Below are 19,369 nucleotides of genomic sequence, written 5' to 3'. Positions count from 1 at the left end.
ACACGTCACACAACCCCATCCTTGATTATCGGCTACTATAGGAACGATAACATATTAGAACAAGTGCATTTACATACGAGGGTGAATCAAAGAAATGAAAACCTTATAAAAACCATATATAAAATTTATATATAATATATATTTTTATGTATATATATATATATATATATATATATATATATATATATATATATATATATATATCTCTATATATATATATATATATATATATATATATATATATATATATATATATATATATATATATTTTTTTTTTTTTCTTTACAAACTTTTCTCAGCACTATAACTCTATAACCCTGACTTTCCACCAGATCTCTTCCCTTTAGCACACATAAACACTTTGTACTCGATCAGCCTGACTCCCCTGGAGGTGTCCATCATGGAACATCCTGCCAGACCTGAACGTCAGCACGTCTCGGAGCCACGGACAGGAGAAAAGGAAAGACACATGACGGTGTGGAGAGAAGACGAAACGCTGAGTGACTCAGAGAGAGCCTCATCGATCCACTGATCACGTCATACCACTTATTATTATTATTACTGATGTGCCGAAGCTCGGTTTCCATTTTTAATCCATTATGAGATTAGAGGAATAATCTGCTTATAATCACGTATACGATCTGATCATAATATACATCATGCATGTTATTGTTTTACACACACACCCCTTCGTTGCCAGAGATCTAATTAAAGACTGAGATTGAACATGTCCCTCCTTCTGATAGCGTAAAATTACATGTTACAGATTTGGAATTGCATTCTCGCTGTGATGTCTCTCACTCTTTACTGGTAGGAAGAGCGAGAGAGAGAGAGAGAGAGAGAGAGAGAGAGAGTGTGTCAGAGAGCGAGCGAGTCAGAGTCAGAGATAGAGAGAGCAAATTTAATAATAATAATAATAATAATAATTATTATTATTATTATTAATATTAATATTAATTTAAAAAACGGAGCAGATCCAATAGGGCTTCGCAGCAGTGCTTTACCTCAAAGTGATTTGTAACACACACGGTGGAAATGGTGTAGCAAAAGTCATGCAACCATTGTGGGGGTAGGGGGGGGGGCTCTGAATTTGTACCTGATGCATCATCTTTTATAATTGTGATTAATGGTCCATTAGAGAAGAAAAAATTCAGTTCCATTCTTTGATTACTTATTTGGCATACAGTGAATATTCACAGTTTAAGGCCATGTGGAACAATTTCCAAAATGCATTTAAATGGGGTAAATTGTGTACATTGAACCGAGAGTACTAGACATGTTTGCTAAAAGCAACACAAAGGCTTTATTCACACTGCAGGAATTTTATATTGTGTGTTTAGATTTTTTCTTTTAGACAGACTGATCAACTGCAAATTTGTTCTGGTGAATGACAGGCATTCAAAATCTTTCTGCAGAACTCTGTTGAAGATTCTGTACATCAGAGATTCATCTGAACTTCAACAAAACATTTCACATGTATAGAGTTTTGTCTACGTTCATCAAGTAATCACATTTATAAGTTTATTTATTAATCACGACAGTTCTACTGTGCACGTCTATTACACAACTATCAGTGCTGTTCTGCTGGATATCGGCTCATTTCTGGAGCAGAACAAACTAAAGTTCATTAGACTTACCTCTTGATCAATGCGGGTCATCACATGTTGGATTTCGGGTATTTCACTGCCTCTCGGTGTTGTACAACTGCAGGAGCCGTGGGAGGTGCTGATCAAGCCCTTCAAACAATGCCTTCTTTAAGTCAGGTGACACAAGCCTGCACAACTCGAACACAACCTGTTGAAGAGAACCAAATTTAAAATAGTCAAGAGACAAATCTCCACCATTCTGAAGGCATAAAGTACGTATTCATGTGTAAGCAAACATTTATTTTATCTATGGAAAATAAATGAACATTAGAACAGATTTACTTGTCTCTGACTGAACAAAGCAGGCCATATTAAACTGGGTTAAATATACAAATCCACACAGTTCACCAGTCCAATAGAATCTGTAGAACACATTAGCAATACTTCTGCTCTGTTTAGACCCAGAAAATATAAAATACTTACTTTAGTATGAAATTTCTGTCGAGTGTCTACCATGGGGTCGGGATTTATGGTCTGTGAACACGTGCTGATTACACATGCAGGAAAAGCAACCCACACGTGCAACCCTGACCGAGTGAGAATGACTCAAACGATTCAAGAAGAGGATTCTGAATCGGCTCATTTAAAGAATCATTACCAAAGCAGCTTATCCTACTTCGATGGTTTGATAACAACAGCCCGTCTTACAGAGTGCTGCAGGAATGAGTCGTGAAACCCAGAAACGAGTCAGCATATTAGCACTTCCGTCAATGGGGTTTTGGGTTAAATGCCGGAAATAAGGTCTGTGGTGAACACAAACTCAAGATGTTTTTACGTTTATCTCGACACACAGCCTAGTGAGAGACTTTTATTATTTTAAGGTACATTTCCTGAAGAAAATGTGAGTGGTGCTTGCCGTGGCAAAATTCGGATCGGGTGCCAATACTTTTGAGAACTGCCCGTGAAGGGCGCCAATAGTTTTGAGAGCCCGACGCATAGGGCGCCAATAGATTTGACAGACGGACGCATAGGGCGCCAATAGATTTGAGAGCCAGCCGCGTAGGGTGCCAACAGATTTGAGAGGCGGACGCGTAGGGCGCCGATAGATTTGAGAGGCGAAGATCTAAAAATAGTAGTGCTACACAAGCTTGGTCGCAGTCGTGTTGATTAAGGAAAGCTACAAGGTTACAGATGTGAGGTTCTGACCTTTACGGTACAGTGAGGATGAGCAGAACATCTACACAGCATGGAACTGTGAATAGACTCAGTGTCTGTGGACTCGTGTACACACAGTTTGGTGAGATTATGCTACAGGAACAGTCAAAATACACCATGGCCTTGAATGTTTTGGCCCCGTCGTAAACACTGAACAATCACAACTACTCTGTTGAGAGCGAGAAATGACCTCACAGAGTGGTGCGTGTTGACGTCCATTTTATATAGTTACTGTTTCTGATAGAAAATCGATCTCCCTCGCGCTCTCAATACTGCACTGTAACAGTGTGGGACAGAGACCCAAACAGCAAGGTGAAAATGATCTCTCTGCAAAACATGCGTAAAAGTCGTTTAAACAGATTACACAGGGTCTCTTTCTCCTGCAAGGGGTATGTCAACTTCAGACCAGAACTATATACCCACCCAGCTACCAACACGCACACACACACACACACGTGCACACACACTAATTCAGCCACATAAAAACAGCAAGGACTTTTATAAACAATTAAAAATAGACTATAATATGAACATTTTAACAAATTAATAATAGCGCAAAAAACACAGCAGTTAAAACACTGTAAATACCCTCCTTTATCAAAAGTCTGCTCTTGCGCCCACACTCTCGATCTCATGCCAGCTGAAGCCGCCTCTTCATGGTCCCCTCGACCTCCATCTCTGCAGCTTTAGCCGTGAAGAGGTTTCTATGAACTGCAGCTTTGGAATAAAGCAACACATATCGTAAATTCATTATGAATCTTAAGCATTAATTACACTTATACCATGGTCAGTGTGAATACTGGATCCTGATTGGCTGGAAGGTGTGCATTATAACTGTTTATTATTATTAAAGTCCATGGGTGTTTATTTTTTGTTCTTCTGTTTTTCTTTCGTCTTTGTAATTCACTCACAATCTGTTTAAAGACCCTCTCAGCGGGGATATGACACTGATTATTAATCAATTTACACCTTGTTTTCCAGATTTTATAGTTAGCGGTGCATATAACAAACCAGTAAGAGTATTTTACTTTTTTTTGGATTAAAAAAAAAAAAAAACACTGTCCTTATAAAACCTTTCTAAAAAGCAACTAACTGCGCATGCTCCACAAATCTAAGATATCATATAGACATGAATAATTAATAGTGCAAAGAAGACTGGTCTGTTTTTAATGAGAAAAGGTAAAATCCCACCTAAGATGAGTGCACTGTGAAGAAAGGTATAAAAGGGGCTTGTGTGTGTTTGCATATTTTAGAGTTTCTGCAGAGTGAATCACTTTATTGTTTCAATAAAGTTTGATAATTTTTTGGCATCTACAAACCCTCTGTCTCTGAAGTTTTATTTTAACTTAGGCTGGAAAGATTGTTTCCATGACATTCTGAGGGCTGAAAAGTGCTTCTTCTAGCCAGAGACCCCTGTAATTGTAAGGATATATTCCACAACCCCCTACAGGCCATGAGACAATAGTCATTCTAGTTAAAGGAGATGAAACAGACCAGCCTTATAGCATACACACATCACCTATTGATGATGTGAAAAGATCTAGGGAGAGGTTTCAGACAGCACTAGAATGCTCAGTGAGGCGATATAACAGCTGCACTGCTGCCACCTAGTGGATACTAATGTCCACCAACTCATTTAAAATGTCAATAAACTATCATTTGTACGTTTATAATTACATAAACTGTTCACATACCACTGAACATAAGTATTAGTACTTAGTGTGTATGTAGTCTACTATAACTGTACCATACATTTCTGTCTAAAAAAACATTCAGAGTACACTCCACTTTGCCCACTTTTTAGTGGATTTTAGGATTATGTTCTTAAAACAGCTTTGCCTTTCATTAATAATAATAATAATAATAATAATAATAATAATAAAATAAATAAATAGGCTTGTTTTTAAGCATGACGCTTCCAAATTCACTCTGTTTAAATAATTACTTTAAATAGAAAACTTATTTTCCCTGTACTTTAGAGACATTGTACTGTTTGTGAAGAACAAACACGATCTCATGATGGAAATCATCAACTTTTGCATTGAGATTATACGAGGGGAGATCTTATATAATGATTTTTTTTTAATCGCATGTATTTTAGAAAAAAAAAAAAAGTTGTGTGTGTGTAATTTAATTATTTACAGCCAAAGCCTCTGAGAAAATACGTCCCAAACACGTATGTGGTGCCGACAGAGAAGAAGTGCTATGATTTAACGTGGGAAATCCAACATGACTTGACAAACGGCATCATTCCTGCAAAAATAACCTACATGAAACATGACATAAGCAAATGACTTTAACGTCCATGTCACGTGAACTTTTAAGATTTTTATCTAACAATGCAGGTAGGCTGCACGATTATGGCCAAAATGATAATCACGATTATTTTGATCAATATTGAGATCTCGATTATTGATTGATTTTAGGGACAACATATTTTTATTGCACTTTCACATTTAAATAAACAGACCGCTGCTTTCACCTCCATGTTGTGCTACATTCCTGATCATTTACAAATCTGTAACAGTGTTTACAGGAGGAGAGACGCAAGACCATTTCTTTTAGGAGCACTTGTGATCCTAATTACAAAAATTTAGGAGCACAGTTGAAGTTTAGGGGTTTTTTTGTTTGTTTTTTAAACATTTTTTTTTTTTAGAGATAGTAACATTAATGTGCCACAATATAAGTAAATATAAGTAGGCATGAGAAAACTTGAGCTGGTCAATTATGACAGAATTTCGGAACATAGTGTGAGCCATGACACATTAATTTACCTTCTGATAAACTAAATCTAATATTTTCAGTTCATTTTACAGACTGTATGCACAAAACAACCGTTAACCTGTTTACCTTGTAAACAAATACAATAAACCTCAATGCTCAGTGTTTGAAGTCTGCTCCTCTTAAATATATTTAAAGCTGCACTATTAGACATTTCCACTGTCATGGTTCTGGGCTGGAGTCAGTTCTCGAACCGCTCTGTGTGTATTGTGTGTATATCTGAATAATCTCATATAGGATGTGATTGGGTGAGTTCATTTACCCGTCAGATGCAAAGCGCTTTAGTTTAATGGTGTTCATTACTGATGCTCCGATCAGGATTTTTACAGCCGATACCGGTCCAGATACCAATCTTTTCTTGTTTAAGCTTTAAATCAGGAAGTCATAAACAGTTAAATGTTATCTCTCTGCTCATGGTCACTGTTAAGCGAATTAAAATAATAGCAATGAGAAATACTGTTGGTTAATTGATAAATAAACAAACATAAAATATTTATTTTTAAATATCTTAAACAATAAAGAGTCCTAATTAAGAGTAGACTAACACAAAAATGATCCATATTAGGAAAAAGGCTAATAGCTTTCTAAGGAAATAGCAAACCAAGATTAATGTCAAACAGGATAGCTCAATACACACACACTTTTATTTCACATTATTTAAAAGGAATTTAAGTGTTATTTACCATAATTATGAACATAAGTTGACAATCATTTTAAAATTCCGTTGCTCCATTTAGATTTTCTCCAGTAGAATACAGCCTTTTAAACCAGGAAAAATTACTCATTTTAAGTCGTATAACATTCGTAATAACTAAAAACCGGTGTAATTACCAGTCTTTCCTCCCCACAAGGGAGTTTTAGGAAACTATCAGCTTTTAATCGTCTGTAGGTTACTGTATTTGTCTGTGTTTGAGCGCCATCTGGAGGACAGATGCCATTTTGAATTGAAACTCATGCCATCTTCTAATTGTCAAAGAGGAAAATGTAGCATCGATGTTCATCTCACTACCCAAACTGAACTGGTATTCTTCTACTGAAAATAGTACCGTGTCTTATGTTGAAAAGTTTTATTGTACTTTTATTTGACTTTTGTTTTTTAAACTATATCAGTCCATATAATATGAAATAATATAATTTACATTTTAAGATAAACGTGTGCGCGGGTTGATACAGCGCGAGGGAGGTTTTTTCAAACTGCGCTTTCCTCAGGAGTATACAGTCACAGTAAGGATGTTTAAGCAAAATCTGATATTTATTTTTATAGTTCTTTTTAGAATTGTGTTCTTGTTTTTAAACTAATGCTAGTTAAATCGTTTGTAATAAGTAACGAGCAAATGCCAGCCGGATTTAGTCAGATAATTACCTTATCTAAATTATAAAAATCGAATTGTTCAACAAGTTTTGTACATGAAAAAAGTATTAAAAGTGCTTTGAGTATGGAAATATTTATTTATTTATTTAGCCCCCCACCATGCTTAACATGATGGTTCTACATAATGTTTTTTTTTTTTTGGTCTTAACACACACAAAATTTGTATTCAATGTTCTTAATGTATTCCCAAGACGAGCTTAACTCTTCTTTATGCAAAAAAAACAACTATTTAATCGACACTTCTTCATTTAAAAACAATGTTTTTGTTAACAAGAAAAAGCGCTAACCGTCACTGCACGAGGCAGTCAGCGCTGTGTGGTGCGTGCTCATGTTTGACCTTCACAAATTGGGACAAGTTTGCATTTATTGTTGTTATTTTAGTGTATATATATTCATAGATAAACTTTTCTGTTCACTTATAGTTTTGTGGAAAAAAAAATTAACTGGACAATGTCCGGACATCGGTCCAGATCCAGATCCCGTGCGCAAGGACCGCCTCCGCAAGAACCACCTGCGCAGGACCCGATCAAGCAACTCCTCAATAACGCCACTGTTTTGTTCGGGTAACGTCTGAACTTATTCACTCTTATTCTCTGTCTCTCTGTGCACGTTCATTACGCACCTGTTTGACTGACTGTGTTTAACGTGCAGCGCAGCACAAACAGTAAGACAACTAACTCAAGCACGCTTAGCTGCGCTGAATGCTCCAGCAGATCCAGCAGCTGGCCAAGATTAGAGTGGAGGGAGCCAAAGTGACCCTTGAGCAGAATGTACTACACTGAAATACTTCAAGCTGCTTTCACACCTTACCAGCCCCTGCCCCGGTCAGAGTAACTCTTCTGCACTGTAGCTTTGTAGATAGAAGTTGGTTTAGTTTGAGATGGCGTCGTAACCCTCAGGTTCGAGTTTAAAGCAGAAGAAGCGTTACATCAACTTGTCATTAATCTCTCACTAGCTGCGTTTACATGGACAACAATAATCCACTCTTGATCCGATTAAGACCATAGTCTAATTAAGAAACTACCATGTAAACAGCAATTTTTTACCTTAATCTAATTAAGGTCATAATCGAAGTAAGCAATAATCTAATTAAGACAGGTGGAGTATTCCTGTTTTAGTCGCATTATGGACGTGTAGTAGTGACATGTAAACACCTTAATCACACTATGAACGTTGTGTGAGAGTTTTCACCGCATTTTGCGACAGGACACGATCGCACACGGCAGTTTTACGGCAAACAAGAGAGCTCGGCTGTGTCCCAAATCGCATACTTTCCTACTATAGGCCTGTAATGGGGAAAAATACATGTATCTCGGCTACTATATAGACAGTAAATATGCGATTTGGGACGCAGCCCACGGCTTCAAGCAGTTGTGTATTAGCAGGTACAGCATGACAAATAATTAACTGCACTTAAAGCGTTCGTAAAAAAATTAAAAATTAAATAAAAACATGCAAAACTGTATACGGTTCCATAACGAAGACGAACTGTATGTCGATACGTGAAATTCTGGAGGGACGTCGGACGGCGTGGCGCGGTGACGTAATGATGCGGGCTGTTAATCTAATTATGTTCTAAAACATGTAAAACGGGAACATGACAGGAGTATTCTAAAAGCGACGCATGTAAACACCTTAATCACATTATTATCTTACTCAGAGTAAGGTCAATAATTAGATTACTGCTGTCCATGTAAACGTAGTCACTGTGACCCGAAAGCTGCTTGTTGGATGTTTAATGTAAGATTAGAAAGTTCAGCTGGTTTATCTCCTCTCAGGTGTGTGTAAAACAGAACCTGGCTGTGTCCTTGCAGTGTGTGATTTCTATTTCGTCTGTGTCTTTTCAGATGAAGGACGTGGAAGACGTCACCAAGTTGTGTGATGAGCTTGTGATGTTTGTTTGTGTTTCTTGATATTGCTGTACTGAATGAATTAAAAGACTTTTACTCTGTAACACTGACTTCTTGACTGACTGTGCCGATGATGCCAAACACGCCACGCTGAACTCCTGAGCCTGAACACACACACACACACTCCCCTCAGTATATACGCTTCTGGTACACACTATTTTGGATTAACTACGTGTTGTTGGAGATTAAGTGTTTAATGTTTACAGCCTAAATTGTTGCCATGGAGACAATACCTGAAATACAGAGCTTGCCGGTCAGCAGGAAGTTCCAGAGAGAGTTACATGGCACCTTGGAAGTGTTTCCAAAGTCCACAAAGAACACCTGTACACACACACACACACACACGTACACTCAATGTGCAGTTTTCCTGTAACCACTCCATTCTCCATCACGGAGGCGCTTTAATAGTGTGTGTGTACAGATGTTACCTCCACATTACTCCCCATGACATGCAGTATTTTGGCTCTGTAGTAGTTCCCAGGTTTGGTGTGAGTTTCAGAGAAAGGGGCGAGACACAGAAGATTTGGATAAAGTGAGACAGGAAGTGGGCAGAGCGCCCGTGTATTAACGGCCACTGTCAGCCACCTCTGTTTCTCCAGACTCCAGACTTTCTCCACACACACACACACACACACACACACACACACACACACACAGGAGCCACTGCTTTTTTTTTTATTTGTGCACTGAAAGTGAAAGAGGCGGAACAGACACCTCGGTGATATTGACGATAAAGACAGGGTTAGACGGAAGATTCTCCAGCTCAACGGAGCTGCTCAGAACCCCGACAGGGCTCACTGACTGATTCTGAAAATCCACATTCACCCTGAGAGACAGACACACACACACACACAGTGAGTGAGAGAGACACAGAGAGAGAGAGACCTGTAACAGAACAGCACTAATGTACAGAACATCATCTAAACATCACACTGTCTAGGGGATGTGGTCACATGACTACTCTCACTTAAAATGTAACTATGACTCATCTGATGATGCTCGCTGCAGTGTGCGCGTGTGTGTGTGTACCGTGTATATCTGAGGTGTGAGATACACTACCCCCCTGCCCAAGTCTCCACCTCTCCAGCGGGTTAAACGTTGAGATGGAGAGGAAGTCTCTTCTGCGCGAGGAGGAGAGACAGAGAGACCTCTGGGAGAACGCCAGAACCTCTCATTGACGAGCGGTAGAACTCTACATAGGCCCTGATACACACAGACCCACAATACATGTTTATAGAAAATCACAATTAAACACACACACACACACACACACACACACACACACACACACACACACACACAGTGGTGTCACACACACCTGGAGCTGTCAAAGGAGATGGATTTGACTTGACCAGTGTCTGAAGAGAGACTGGAGCTGTTTATAGTAGAGGAATGCAAATGGAGGGAGATTACACACCTGAGAGAGAGAGAGAGAGAGGGAGGGAGAGAGAGATATAATACTAATAATAATAATAATAATAATAATATTATTAATCCCCTAGTTAAATGGAAGCTGACTGAATACCACTATGGTGGTCCTGGGGTCGTTTCCATAGAGTTCCTTGGAGGCGAGCTCCTCGTCCACTGTTCCCTGGAGGAAGCAGTTCGGATAAAATGCGCCTGCAATCGCCACCTGAACAACGGAAACATCACTGATACTTAATAATTATTATTTATTTTCTGCAGGAGTAAGTTACACTTCTTGGACTTTGTCATCATGGACTTTGTCATCACTTTGGATGCTTGTGCTTCTAAGGCTGCGAATTATGACTAATATTTATATTTACTGTATATCAGGGGTGCACACACTTTTTTGACTTGCGAGCTACTTTTAACATGACCAGTCAAAGAGATCTACCTACACTAAAAATGCGAAAAATATTTATATATACACTGCGTATACTTGTGTGTGTGTGTGTATATATATATATATATATATATATATATATATATATATATATATATATATATATATATATATATATATATATATATATATATATATATATATACACACACACACACACACACTATATGTTCATGTATCTTGCATAACTGCATGAACCCTTATGGGACGCTACAATTCGGTACATTTTTGGTCATTACCTTACTCTGATGACTTGCACTGAATAGAATCAGCCAGGGTTGCATAGTCCGGACAGTAGCTGCTGGTAGCCAGCCTCAAGCAGGCCTCCAAATGATGATCAGTCATTGTGGAACGGTATTTGGGCTTAATGATCTTCATGCTAGAAAAAGCTGACTCACATAAATAAGTAGGACCAAATAATGCAGTCAAGGAGGTGGCACATTTCCTCATGTTTGGGTACTTTTCCCCTGTGAGTAAGTTCCAGAACTGTCCATGAGCCCTGGACTTCAGCTGAATGTCAGTCTGTAGTTTCAAAAAATCTCATCCTCCACTTCAGACAAGTTCAGGTGAACAGCGTTGCAATTTTCGATGCGAGTGAATCAACCTCAACATTGTCCCTAAACGGGTAGCACATGAATGTGGCGAATGGCTCCAGTAAAGCAAAGTCTTGAAAGCGTCTGTCAAACTCTGACCGACAGCTGTCAATCTGCTCCGTGTAGCGTGCAATGTTAAATTGCGCACAAGCCTTCCTCTGCGTCTCCAGATCTGACGGGAGGTTTTGGAAGTTCCCAAAAACATGGCGCTGCAGCTTTGAAAACAGAAGTTGCATTTTCCGTTTAAAGGCATTAACTGCCTTTAATTTTTGTCTTTTCCTTGCAGCTCCAAATTAAGTTGGTCAGATCGGTTAAAAATGCTTGGTTAAAAAAAGTCCAGCAGCCACTGATCATCATTGACCTGGGTGTATTCTGCATGTTTAACAGCAAAAAGAAACTCGCTTATCTCCGGACAGAGCTCTCGAAATCTCTGCAGGAATTTACCCCTACTAAGCCGTCTCACGTCAGTGTGTAGCAGGAGCTGATTGGTCGCAGTCTGCCTTCTCCAGATGTGCACGGAACAGCCATCTTTGAAGTGATCTAGCACGTATAGAACAGGCGATCTTTGTTGCCACATCCATGATCTCTTTCATGTTTAGCATTCTTGTGCATAAGGCTTGTTGGTGTATTATGCAGTGGTAGTTAAGGAAGTCAGGGAACACGTCGTCTTCCCTGCACTTGGCAATGAATCCATTTGCGCCGCTCAACCATTGACTGATATCAATTTGCACACTGGAGCTGGGTTTTGTCAATTAAGTCTTTAAAAGACTGAAAAATGTCCTCTCCCCGCGATTTCGCTCGCTAGCCTTTAGCACTGGCGCGCTTGATCGCACACGCGTGGTGAGAGAAAAGACGAGATCTCAGACTGGCTGCCCTGTACGGCAACTAACATCTTTTTTTTTAATGGCAATCTACCTGCACTTGGGCACCCCTGCTGTATATATTTTGACCTAAAGAAAAAAGCCTCTTTATACACATATGCTGTTAACTACACCTGTTCTACTCGTGTGGGTGTGTGTTACCTGCACTATGAATTTCTGTGTGCGCGCTGGTGTAGTCAGAGGGAGAAGTTTCGCTGATGTGCATGTTGAATTGTGACACTCGATTCTTCAGATCCTCAAACAACTCGGCCACCTCTAACACACACACACCAGAAATGATAGTTAGGGATCTGTGTCAAGAAGTGTGTGTATAGATGTGTGCGAGTGAGTGAGAGAGAGTCATAACCTCTCGTATCCATTTGATCTGAATGCAGTTCTCTTTGCCCCACTCCAGCTCATCCTAAAACACACACACACACACACACACACACCAGTACCACTTTATTTATTTCTATAATCCAACACGTTATAATTCAACATAACTGTCACGATCTCCTGCCTCCCATACGCCGTGTACCGGTTTAATCTATTTCCTTATTTGGTCAGTGCTTCCTGTTCTTATTACGATGTCCTCTCTCTGACTGGTTCCTATTTCTTAAATTGTGCACTCTATCTGTACACTACACACTTGACCATCTAACACCTGGATATTCGAAGAGCACACACACACACACACACACACACACACACACACACACCCTGCGTGAAGTTGGCCCCCCAACCAACACAAAACATCGGCAGAATAGTTTGTGCTGGTTTGTGCCGTAAAATTTTTTGTTTGTGCTGCTTCAGTTCTGGAGATATTAAAAGAATATTTATAGGTCATTCTGGGTTCACTCAAACCCCCACATGCTCCAAATTCACACCAGATGGTCTCAATAATAATAATAATAATAATAATAATAATAATAATAATAATAATAATAATTCAAAAGAAGAAGACTACAGCGCCTAAACCCACACTGCGCATGCGCGAAGCCGGATGACTCATTAAATTAAATTAGAAAAAGAGCTCTAATTAGCCAGTGAAGCTACATGTCGTTCTGCCACGTCCACTTATAAAAGTAAATCATGCAGTATTCTCAGACTGGGCAGTTATTGACAGAGTGAATTCATCGTTTTAAATAGAATCAAAAATAACATCGACCTATTTGCTAATCACATTTCGATTAGCTTGCTCATTAATTACACTGCGCATGCGTGGACTGGACTGCCTCCTCAAAAGCTAGCACCGCTAGTATATTTGTATAATATTAACATTAATACTGAACCAGAGTGAATAAAAAAAGTTTTAAAATGTTATTTCTCACTTCTCCTCCTCTTGTTCTTCTTCTCCGTAAGGTGTGAGTTATCTTTAGTCGGTTCCACGGTGATTCGGTCATTAGTGAACCGAGCTCCGAGAGTGAATCAGTGCGCCGTCACCGCCTGCTTCATACTGATACACCTGAAACACAGGTGTTAACACCGTTAACTACACACATACACACAATACAGAACAGAACGGGTTCGGTTACACAGAACCGAATAAACTCGCTTTAGTCTGGGTCCAAACGGGCCAGAACTAACACTAACAACGGTTTCTGCTCCTCACTTCGACTTCTCGCGCTCGCGGTGACGTCACCAACGTAACGGACGTTGACGTAAATTTGAATCTGTGAGGAGAAAATAAAATAAAATAAACCCAAATATTATTTCATAAAAAGCTTCATTATCCTCTTCTTCTTAAACACGATAGAGGATAAGATATACAAATACATATCAAAAAAAAAACAGCTTTATCATTATTTTAAATCAAATCTTTGATTTTTTTTATTATAATATAAATATTATAAAAAAAATATTTATTTTTTTATTTTAAAAAGTGCTCCTTTATAATTACATTTTAATTAAAAATATACTTCATCTTAATTTTTTTAATTAATATTTAATTCATCGATGATTGTAGACGTTTTGAGGTTTCACGTTCTTTGTGCTTTATTATCATAAATATACACTTTGTTTAAACTTTTGAGTTTGGACACAAAATGTAAACATTCCTCATGAATCCAGAACATTCATTTGTTTATTATTTACAAAGTAATAATTAAACAGCTGAATAAAATGATCAATCACTTGCAACATTTAGGATATGAATTTCTTGTATTAAGTGAGGTTTAATTATACACAGATATAAATAGATTTTATTTATTTGTAGTTTTCATATTTGACTCAGAACATTACACTACATTTATTTAATCAACTATTTATCAAGTTTTTTAAAAAAAATATTTAACTGAATGATTGTTCAAGATCAATAAAAAATCTTCAAATAATCTATCAACACCATCAATACATATCAGTAAATTAAAAATCTACATTTATCCAGCTGATCTATTGACTGGTTTATTGAAAGTTTTACAGCTTCGGCAGGTAAAGAAGCCATGGCTTTAATCTGATCTTCTGATTTCTAATGATAATTAAATGACAAAATACAGAATTAAAGAATATCTTTATTTAAATTCAAAATCATGAATAAAAATATTTAAAAATATGGACTACAAGTCATTTCTACAAATGTTCATACAGACAGAAAGACCAGAGATGAAACGGATTTAACAGATACAGGACAATTAGGACAAGGAAAGTGAGAGAACTAGAATGATCATTTATTTATTATTTAAAAAAAATTACAACTGTGTTCAAGATCACAGCAAAAAGACAGTAGAGGAAACAAAGGAAAAAAATATTTCACATTTCCTGTTTAAATTCAACAGTAAAATCACATGAACTGAAGACATCGTGACTTTTTGAAACCGGTCGTTACATTTTTGAGTCAAACAGAGCAGGTAGTGATGAAGAAGCTGCCTCGAAAGATCATTTCTGTTCCTCGAAGAGTAAAAAAAAAAAAAAACAACATTAAATCCTAAATGTATGAAAAATAAACATTATGTACATTTTATGTCTAATTACAGTGAACCTGACGGAGAGTGAAGCTTACAGAGGCGAAGCGTTCACGCTACAGCAAATTTCACCGGTTGACACTAAACTCGCTCACTTTGGAGGTGCGTTTCTCTGTCCCGTGATATTCCTAGCACTGTGTGTGAAAGCTCCTGAGATGTCCAGCATGGAGACGTGTGTGTATGTTGATGTGTACACAGTACCAATGGTCAGGATGTACTGTTGTGTCAGAGTTTCTCATTCCCCTGAAAAACACACGTGCGCGCGCACACACACACACACACACACACACACACACACACACACACACACACACAGTGGAATTGTAAAGCAAAACATTGGAATATATATCTTAGTCACATCTCATAGTCCTTTTATAGAGTCTGAATCAGTTTGACTGATTCATTTCGAGTTGATTCAGAGTCGAATCACTTTCTAGTGAGAATCAAATACTCATCTCTGTCTAGTTCGTTTGGAAGTGTTCGACGCTCACTAGAAAATTAATTGACTCCGAATCGTCTCGAAACGAATCAAACAATCAAACTAATGGAAGGGAAAGAGCAACAGGAAAGAGGACAGCCTTCCTGCTGAAAGCAAACCGGATCAGAACCTTACATTAGATTGTTTTCTATATTTTTATTTTAAATCAGTTGTGTTGTTTTTCTTCTTTCTGCACCCGAACCCGAGACTACCTGTAGAAGGTGGTTGAATTCGGTTACACTGGAACTGTGAATGTGAATTGTCCCATGAATGTGAACGTAACTTGTATCCGGGTCTGCACTTTTTCAGGAAGTAGAGTAACCTGTGATGAAGGCCTGTTGTGGTGATGACGTGTCATGACATGTTTTGGCCCAAATCTGCAGTAACTTTGAAAAAGTGGAAGCTCCTCTGAATATTGTGGAGTTTCTTGAGTTTGTGTTAATTTCTGTGATCACAAAATGGTGTACAGTGTCCTCCATTAATATTGGCACCCTTGGTAAATATGAGCAAAGAAGAAAACCTTTTGTTCAAAAAAAATTTACAAAAATACTCTGCTCTCATGGATAAACAATTGCAAACACCACAAGTTTATAAAAAAATATTTGTTAAATGAGTGTACAACAATTATTGGCACCCCTATGAATCCATGAAAAATGTATTTGAAGTATATTCCTCTTGATATTATACTTTTTTGTACACTTGGGAAACTAGGAACAGGACATTGTTCAACCATGACTTCCTGTTTCACAGGGATAGGTAACGCATAAGCCAAATTCTCTTACTCATTCAGAACAATAAGTGAGGCCAAGATATATTCAGTGGTACTTGAAGGTTTATGAACCCTTCAGAATTATATATATATATATATATATATATATATATATATATATATATATGAATAAAGATGACCCAAAACATCAGATTTTTACACAAGTCCTAAAAGTAGACCAAGAGATCCCAGTTAAACAAACGAGACAAAATGATAATATTTGATCACAGACAGATTGTGCACAAATGTAGGAAATTCAAGACCATCATTACCCTCCCCAGAAGATATCAACCATCAAAGATCACCCCAAGAGCAAGACAGGTAGTAGTCTGTAAGGTCATAAGGACCCAGGGTAACATCTATGCAACTAAAGGCCTCTCTCTCACTGTAGTGAAGGTAAGGGTTCTGTTTAGTTTGCCTTACCTAGGGCTGCTCCTATCACACAAACCACTGAAGTGAATAGCATGGAGGTGGTATTTGAAGTTAACGCAGGCTATGGAGTGATCATCAGTAAAGATCAACATTCAAACATCAAAGATTCAACATTCAAAGATGTGGGGGGAGGGGGGGCTACGGAAATCATTTGTTGCATCAGCTGGTAAATACAGTAGCAAATGTACCAGGTCATAAGTTGGCTAACGTATTGGAGAGACAATCCGAGGTGTTCAAAGAAGAGTTGGGTCCACTGCTGGAGCGAGAACTCCAGAGGCTGGTGGAAGACAAGATCATTGAACCAATGCAGTTTGCAGAGTGGGCAGCTCCCATTGTTCCAGTCAGGAAACTGATCGTTCTATCCCAATTTGTAGGGATTATAAATTCGCAGTAAATCCAGCTCTAGTGTGGAGCAGTATCCAATTCCCAAGGTAGAAGAATTATTTGCTCAGTCGGCAGGAGGAAAGAATTTCCAAACTGGACATGACCCATGCGCATCAGAAGATAATGCTGCACAAAAATTCCAATAAGTATGTTACAATCAACATGCACAAGGGATTATGTACTTACAACAGGCCACCATTTGGAGGTGCTTCAAGTCCAGCGATCTTCCAGCACACAATAGAAGGGATTCTGCAAGACATCGCACGCGTCACAGTTTATCTGGATGACATTCTAGTCTCAGGGTATAATGAACATCTGCAGAACTTGGATGAGGTACTGAGTAGGATAGAAAAGAGTGGACTGAGGCAAAGAAGGAGCAAGTGCAAGTTCATGGGAGAAGTAGAGGTATTTTTAGGTCACAAAATTAATGCCACAGGATTACAGTCGAAAGACAGGTCCTATATTATGTTTGAGACAGCTGGCATTGTAGCCGTGAAATCAGCTAACATTATGCTCCATGTAATGTTTGCGATATCCAGTTATTTGTTAAACGCTAACGCATTGCAATGTTATAAACTACCTCCTAATGGACCACCATGCATCTCCATTCAGCCCGTGTCCTGTCAGCTAAATGTAGCCTCATGTCACTAATAATTATTCACATGTTCATGCTTTTAATAAATCTTTTTATCCTGACACCGTATCAGTGAATTTAAACTAATGCTTGCATTCAGAGTATAAGGGGTGTGTGTGCGCGTTTAGGAGTGCACCTTAGCACTTATTAGTCATGGTCAGACAGTGTTTGAACTAAAATATCCGTCTCTCTCTCTGCCAGTATCAGCCAGAGGAGGATGTCCTCCAGGAGTTTTTAATTTTATCATTTTTTAAAATTCTTTTTTAAAAAAAAATAAAAATCACACCATGGTACTGAGCATCGTGTACATTTGGTGGTATCGGTACCAACGACTAGATTTTTGGTATCGTGACATCCCGAATATGTAAGGAAATAGGATCAACTCTGCATATAGGGAAGCTTTGTTTTAAGGGGGACTCGCGTAGTGGTTCCACATCCGCGGCGTGCGGCTCTTCTAAGACATCTACACGAAACCCATCCGGGAATTACCAGGATGAAAGGCCTGGTGCGTAGCTATATGTGGTTGCCACACTTGGATGCAGAGGTGGAAGCATTGGTCAAATCGTGTGCAGTCTGTCAGGAAAACAGAAACGCTCCGGCAAACGCGCCACTGCATGCGTGAGAGTTACCAGAGCAGCCATGGAGAAGGATTCACATTGATTACGGTGCACCGTGGATGGGTAGAATGTTCTTGATCGTGGTAGAGGCATTCTCAAAATGGACAGAGGCTTATCTGTTAATCAAGTCTACATCCACAGTTACCATTCAGTGCTTAAGACAAACCTTTAGCCAACACAGGATACCAGAAGTAGTGATGTCAGACCATAGCAGTTTCTTTGTTTTTTACCAGTGCTGAATTCCAAGAGTTTATCAAAAGAAATGGAATCAAACACAAGCACAGCACCCTACCATGCATCTTCCAGAAAGTCTCCAAAACTACAATCTGAAGTCACCTACATCACCACAAGCTGTTTGGAAAGGTTTCAAGAAAAAAGCCTCTACTCTCATCCAAAAACACACTCAGGTGTCTTCAGTTTGCCGACACTACTGGAACTTCAAATGGGATCGGGTTCTATGGTCAGATGAAACCAAAATAGAGCTTTTTGGTAATAAACACAGAGGTGGTTTTGAAGCACACAGAGAGGTAGCCATATGGAAAAGTACCTCATGCCCACAGTTAAATATGGTGGTGGATCTTTAATGTTTTGGGAATGTTTTTCTGCCAGAGGACCTGGACATTTCGTTAGGATACATGGCATCATGGACTCTACCAAAAATCAACAGATATTAAATAAAAACCTGACTGCCTCTGCCAGAAAGATTAAAATGTGCCGTGGTTGGATCTTCCAGCAGGACAGTGATCCAAAACATACATCAAAATCAACACAAAAATGCTTTATTGACCACAAAATCATCAAGTCATTTAACACTAATGATCAGTATTAAAAATATTAACATGGATATCTGAGTCTGATAATAAAATTAACTTCTACTTACAGTCAAATTTTGTAGTGTTTAGGACATTTAA

The 19,369-nt window shown here is 38.5% G+C and overlaps 1 long non-coding RNA gene across 1 annotated transcript in view; it reads right to left on the bottom strand.

Annotated features, from left to right (window-relative positions):
• LOC128634192 (uncharacterized) overlaps positions 1 to 19,369 on the bottom strand; it is a 30,005-nt gene that overhangs the window by 6,272 nt on the left and 4,364 nt on the right. Inside the window, exons 4-17 of the long non-coding RNA XR_008397470.1 lie at positions 17,394 to 17,543; positions 15,240 to 15,387; positions 13,516 to 13,649; positions 12,552 to 12,605; positions 12,347 to 12,460; positions 10,390 to 10,497; positions 10,183 to 10,281; positions 9,894 to 10,067; positions 9,579 to 9,690; positions 9,293 to 9,329; positions 9,098 to 9,185; positions 8,902 to 8,968; positions 2,070 to 3,518; positions 1,638 to 1,794 (exon numbers count right to left, since the gene is read on the bottom strand). This is a non-coding gene — a long non-coding RNA (uncharacterized LOC128634192). The remainder of the gene's footprint in view (positions 1 to 1,637; positions 1,795 to 2,069; positions 3,519 to 8,901; positions 8,969 to 9,097; positions 9,186 to 9,292; positions 9,330 to 9,578; positions 9,691 to 9,893; positions 10,068 to 10,182; positions 10,282 to 10,389; positions 10,498 to 12,346; positions 12,461 to 12,551; positions 12,606 to 13,515; positions 13,650 to 15,239; positions 15,388 to 17,393; positions 17,544 to 19,369) is intronic.

The sequence above is a fragment of the Ictalurus punctatus genome, chromosome 12 (assembly GCF_001660625.3).
Source record: "Ictalurus punctatus breed USDA103 chromosome 12, Coco_2.0, whole genome shotgun sequence".
Lineage (NCBI taxonomy): Eukaryota > Metazoa > Chordata > Actinopteri > Siluriformes > Ictaluridae > Ictalurus > Ictalurus punctatus.
The sequence above is the reverse complement of the archived record's forward strand: the minus strand, read 5'-3'. Positions and strand labels throughout refer to the sequence as shown.